The sequence below is a fragment of the Rutidosis leptorrhynchoides genome, chromosome 9 (assembly GCF_046630445.1).
Source record: "Rutidosis leptorrhynchoides isolate AG116_Rl617_1_P2 chromosome 9, CSIRO_AGI_Rlap_v1, whole genome shotgun sequence".
In the NCBI taxonomy this organism is placed as follows: Eukaryota; Viridiplantae; Streptophyta; class Magnoliopsida; order Asterales; family Asteraceae; genus Rutidosis; species Rutidosis leptorrhynchoides.
This window is the reverse complement of record NC_092341.1, coordinates 116,195,538-116,201,692: the sequence shown is the minus strand read 5'-3', so window position 1 is coordinate 116,201,692 and position 6,155 is coordinate 116,195,538. Positions and strand designations below refer to the sequence as shown.

The 6,155-nt window shown below is 33.0% G+C and overlaps 1 non-coding gene across 1 annotated transcript; it reads right to left on the bottom strand.

Moving 5' to 3' along the window:
- Positions 1-2,282: 2,282 nt before the first annotated feature.
- Positions 2,283-2,389, bottom strand: LOC139869518 (small nucleolar RNA R71). Its single transcript, XR_011766126.1, has one exon. It is a non-coding gene; the product is annotated as a small nucleolar RNA R71 (small nucleolar RNA).
- Between the last annotated feature and the right edge of the window lie 3,766 nt (positions 2,390-6,155).

The window sequence follows — 6,155 nt, the reverse complement described above, 5'->3', positions numbered from 1 at the left end:
GTAAAAACCCCCTTTTATAATAATAATACTACTTATATATATATATTTATATTTTTACAAATATAGTTTTTAAAAATATAGCGTTAAGCTTGGCGAGTTCCCTGTGGACGAACCGGACTTACTAAAAACTACACTACTGTACGATTAGGTACACTGCCTTTAAGTGTTGTAGCAAGGTTTAGGTATATCCACTCTATAAATAAATAAATAACTTTTGTAAAATTGATCGTATTTAATAGTATTTCCTTGTAAAAATTAATACTATTTTATATACACCTCTACACACATCAAGTATTTTTGGCACCGTTGTCGGGGAAAGCTAAATGCCGAAAGCGCAACGCTATATAAAAAAAAAATTCTAAAGTTTTTATTAAGTTCTTTTTATAAAATTATACGTTTTAAAAATTTAAAACACAAAAATATAAAAAGAAAAACAAAAAAATATATATTTTTAAGAGTTGTTCAAAATATATAAAATTATAAAGTATTTTTATTTCTATTTTTTTTAAATATAAGTTTTATTTAAGTTATATAAATATTTTATATAAATTTAAAAACAGAAAAATTAAAAAAAAAATATATAAAAGTTTACGGGCCGATCACTATTGAAGCCCATAATCTGGCCTGGAAATTTAATCCATGCGACCGCATGGAGTTTTAACTCCAATTTCATGCGATCGCATGACTGGCCCTGACACGCCAGGTTTAACCAATTTCAGCATTAATTACGGAGTAATAATAATTATTATTATTAATTAATTAAAACCCTAATTAGGGTTTATTATAATAATAATTAAGTTTTAGTTTTATATTTTTGTATTTTAAGTTTAATTAGTTTTAATAAATTATAAAATTAATACTTTTATAAATAAATAATATAAAAATAATATTTTTATAAAAATTGTACTTTTTACAACTTTAAGTTTATTTTTATATTTTGTATCTTTTTATTTGTTTTAGCGTAATATTTGTATTTTTCGTTCGTATTTAGTTTTAAGTCATAGTTTTTGCCGTAGTTATTTTTATTTCTAGATTTTTAGGCTTTACCGTAAAATCCCTTAAATGCTTTTTCTTTAGACTAAGATTTAGGTGCTTTAGAATTTTGCGACGCCGTTTTAAAATTTTAGTACCTTTTTAAGTTATTGCCGTTTTGGATTTAGAATTTCTCTAAGCTTTAATATTTTTAGACGCAACTTTTAATTTTTAGTTTTTAGAATTTTAAGTTTCGACGCTTATTTTCTTATTTTTATTTTTCGATGTTTTTCCGACGCGCTCTTTTTCTTTCTTATTTCTCGACGATCTAGATTTTTAGGACATAGAATTTTCTATTTCTTCTCTAAAATTTCTTAAAATTTCAACGAAAAATTATTTTAAGTGGTTAAATTGATAGACATCCTAAATTTTCTAGTTCGTAGTAATAGTTGGATTTGTTAGTGGCTGAGTTGTGAGCTTCCGATTTAAAGGGTCTGGCTCCCTGCTACATCTTTTGGCTATTCGAAACGTGGACAAAATCAGAAAAGTCTATTAATTTGATAAATTATATAATTTTTATCTTTTATAACTAATAGGATATTCAATGAATGCACCGAGCAAAACGTTCACCACCTTTTATACGTTCACCACTTGTAACTCGATCAAGACATCTAGCCAATATTGTCGCCGTTGATTTTTCTTTAGAATCGTCATCTAGTCAACCAAGTACTCCATTTCAAATTTTCGATAATCCATTTTTTGAACCCGACCTCACAATTGAGAATCCGGAGGATATTCAGGGACAATTCAGAGATCCTGAACCACTAATCTTTCCTCCGGAACCACCAATCATTCAAACAGAGATTGTCGAGGAACAACCCATTAAATCAGAATCCTCTAGTGATTCAGATTCACCAAATTCAATCATGGAAAATCTGGAACCTCTAAGTATGGAAGACCGAATGCGAGCTAAACACACTGGCCAAGGTCACGCAATTACTCAACCAGACATTAATGCGCCAGATTATGAAATCAAAGGACCAATTCTACACATGGTGACTAATCAATGCCAATTTAGTGGTGCGCCAAAGGAAGACCCAAATGAACATCTTCATACCTTTAATAGGATCTGTACACTATTTAAAATAAGAGAAGTAGAGGATGAACAGATATATCTCCTGTTATTTCCCTGGACTTTAAAGGGAGAAGCCAAAGATTGGTTAGAATCGTTACCTGAAGGGGCGATTGATACATGGGACGTTTTAGTTAAAAAATTTCTTAAACAATTCTTTCCGGCATCTAAAGCCGTCAGACTTCAAGGAGAAATTGTTACGTTCACACAAAAGCGAAATGAAACTCTATATGAAGCGTGGACAAGATTTGAAAAATTATTGAGAGGATGTCCGCAACATGGTTTAGACACTTGTCAAATAGTACAAATATTCTACCAAAGATGCGACATCACTACAAGAAAAGACATAGATATAGTAGCTAGTGGTTCCATTATGAAGAAAACCGCAACTGACGCTTACAAAATTATTGATAACACTGCTTCCCACTCACATGAGTGGCACCGAGAAAAAGATATCGTTAGATCATCTAAAGCAGCTAGAGCCGATTCTAGCTATGACTTAGATTCCATTTCTGCAAAGATAGATGCTGTCGAGAGACGAATGGAAAAGATGACTAAAGATATCCACTCAATACGAATTAGTTGTGAGCAGTGTGGAGGACCACAATTGACAAAAGATTGTCTCAGTATTGAACCAACAATGGAACAAAGAGAGAATGTTTCATACATGAACCAAAGGCCTGAAAATAATTATCAGAATAATTATCAACCGCCAAGACCGATCTACAATCAAAATCAGAATTATAATCGAAATGTTCCATACAACAACCAACAAGGTCCTAGCAATCAACAAGTATCCAATAATACTTACAATCAGCAAAAACCTATTTTTCAAAACAAACTACCACAAACCGATGATAAAAAGCCAAATTTAGAAGATATGATGTCGAAGCTAGTTGAATCTCAAACGCAGTTTTTCACATCTCAGAAACAAACCAATGAACAAAATACTCAAGCATTTAGAAATCAACAAGCTTTTATTCAAAATCTGGAACAAGAGGTAAGTAACCTAGCAAGGTTGTTAGGTGAAAGAAAACTGGGAAGTCTACGTAGTGATACAAATGCTAACCCCCAGAATGAAACAGCTAAAGCCATTACCACAAGAAGTAGTATTACACTTAAACCACCTGAAATACCTGTAATTTCTGATGACTCTATTCCTACTACACAAGAACCACAATCTGAGCAAGATAAGGAAATAGAACCGGTAGTTGAAAAGGTTAATGAAGACAACACAGGTAAAGCTAAACCTTATGTTAAACCATACCAACCACCACTTCCTTACCCGAGTAAAATGAGAAAAGAGAGACTTGAAGCCGAGCAATCCAAATTCTTAGATATGTTTAAACAAATAAATGTAAATCTTCCTTTCATTGATGTGATTTAAGGAATGCCTAGATATGCTAAATTTCTGAAAGATCTAATCACAAATAGAAAGAAAATGGAAGAACTCTTGGCTGTTACCATGAATGCTAATTGTTCTGCAGTGCTGTTGAATAAGATACCAGAAAAATTATCTGATCCAGGAAGTTTCACAATTCCATGTTTTCTGGGTAGTCTTAGTTCAATAGAAGCATTGGCAGACTTAGGTGCTAGTATAAATTTAATGCCGTATTCATTATACGCTAAACTAGACCTCGAAGAATTGAAACCAACACGAATAAGTATACAACTAGCCGATCGATCAGTAAAATATCCTAGAGGGATAATGGAGAACATGCTAGTTAAAGTTGGTACTTTAGTATTTCCAGTAGATTTTGTTATTCTGGACATGGAAGAAGATTCTCGAGTTCCTCTCATATTAGGAAGACCATTCTTAAACACGGCTAAAGCAATAATAGACGTGTTCGGTAAGAAACTGACCCTAAGTATAGAAGATGAGAGTGTTACCTTTTCAGTTGATAGGGCCATGCAACAACTGCAATCTGCAGATGATACATGTTATTATATTCAAACTATAGATTCACATGCAGAATTGTTAGAAGAATTTCCAGAATTACAAGGAACAGGAGAATGTTCTTTAGGAGAAGGAACTGAATCAATTAATGAAACTGAAATGTTAGCTACACTTATGACTAATGGATATGAACCAACAACAGAAGAAATTCAAATGCTAAAAGAGGAAGACAGATATCGATATAAATCATCGATAGAAGAACCACCGACATTAGAATTAAAACCACTTCCAAACCATTTGGAATATGCTTATTTACATGGTGAATCTGAATTACCTGTAATAATATCGTCTTCTCTTACTGAAAATGAAAAATCTCAACTCATTGCTGTGCTAAAAGCTCATAAACCAGCTATTGCATGGAAGATTCATGATATTAAAGGAATAAGTCCTTCGTATTGCACACATAAAATCCTTATGGAAGAAGGTCATAAAACGTATGTGCAACGTCAACGAAGACTAAATCCTAATATGCAAGATGTTGTTAAGAAAGAAATTATTAAACTGCTTGATGCAGGTTTAATTTTTCCAATCTCTGATAGTCCATGGGTAAGCCCAGTTCTTTGCGTACCTAAGAAGGGTGGCATGACTGTCATCACAAATGAGAAAAATGAGCTTATTCCTACTAGGACTGTAACAAGATGGCGTGTTTGTACTGATTATAGAAAATTAAATGACGCCACCAGAAAAGATCACTTTCCCTTACCTTTCATTGATCAAATGTTGGAAAGATTAGCCAGAAATAGTTACTATTGTTTTCTTAACGGTTTTTCTGGATATTTTCAAATTCCAATAGCACCCGAGGATCAAGAGAAAACCACGTTCACGTGCCCTTATGGTACTTTTGCTTACAAACGCATCCCATTTGGACTTTGCAACGCCCCTGCAACCTTTCAAAGGTGCATGATGGCAATTTTTCACGACATGATAGAAGAATGCATGGAAGTTTTCATGGATCACTTTTCAGTCTTCGGTGATACTTTTGAATCATGTCTAGTTAATCTTGAACGAATGCTTATTAGATGCGAACAATCAAATCTAGTTCTTAATTGGGAGAAATGCCATTTCATGGTTAAAGAAGGCATCGTTCTTGGTCATAAAATTTCAAAGGAAGGAATTGAAGTGGATAGAGCTAAAGTAGATGTAACTGCTAAACTTCCACATCCCACCAATGTTAGAGGAGTTAGGAGTTTTCTAGGGCATGCCGGTTTTTACCGACATTTCATAAAAGATTTTTCTAAAATTACCACTCCTATGAATAAACTCCTAGAAAAGGATGCTCCATTCATCTTTTCAGATGAATGCATAAAATCTTTTAGTATTCTTAAAGAAAAACTCACTAATGCGCCGATCATGGTAACTCCAAATTGGAATCTACCATTTGAACTAATGTGCTGAAAGGACCCGTTCATATACATTATAAACGATTCACAATAGTTGATTACATCGCGAGGTATTTGACCTCTATATGATACATTTTACAAACATTGCATTTGTTTTTTTTAAAAGACAAACTTTCTTTACATCGAAAATTGACAGGCATGCATACCATTTCATAATATCCACTATCCAACTATAAATTGACTTAATAATAATAATCTTTAATGAACTCAATGACTTGAATGCAACGTTCTTCGAAATATGCCATGAAAGACTCCAATTAATATCTTTAAAATGAGCAAATGCACAGCGAAAGATTTCTTTAACACCTGAGAATAAACATGCTTTAAAGTGTCAACCAAAAGGTTGGTGAGTTCATTAGTTTAACATAAACATTCATTTCCATTATTTTAATAGACCACAAGAATTTCATTTCCAGTTCTCATAAATATACGTCCCATGCATAGAGACAAAAATCATTCATATGGTGAACACCTGGTAACCGACATTAACAAGATGCATATAAGAATATCCCCTATCATTCCGGGAAATCCTTCGAACATGATAAAACAACATCGAAGTACTAAAGCATCCGGTACTTTGGATGGGGTTCGTTAGGCCCAATAGATCTATCTTTAGGATTCGCGTCAATTAGTAGATCGGTTTACTAATTCTTAGGTTACCAAGCAAAAGGGGCATATTCGGTTTCGATAATTC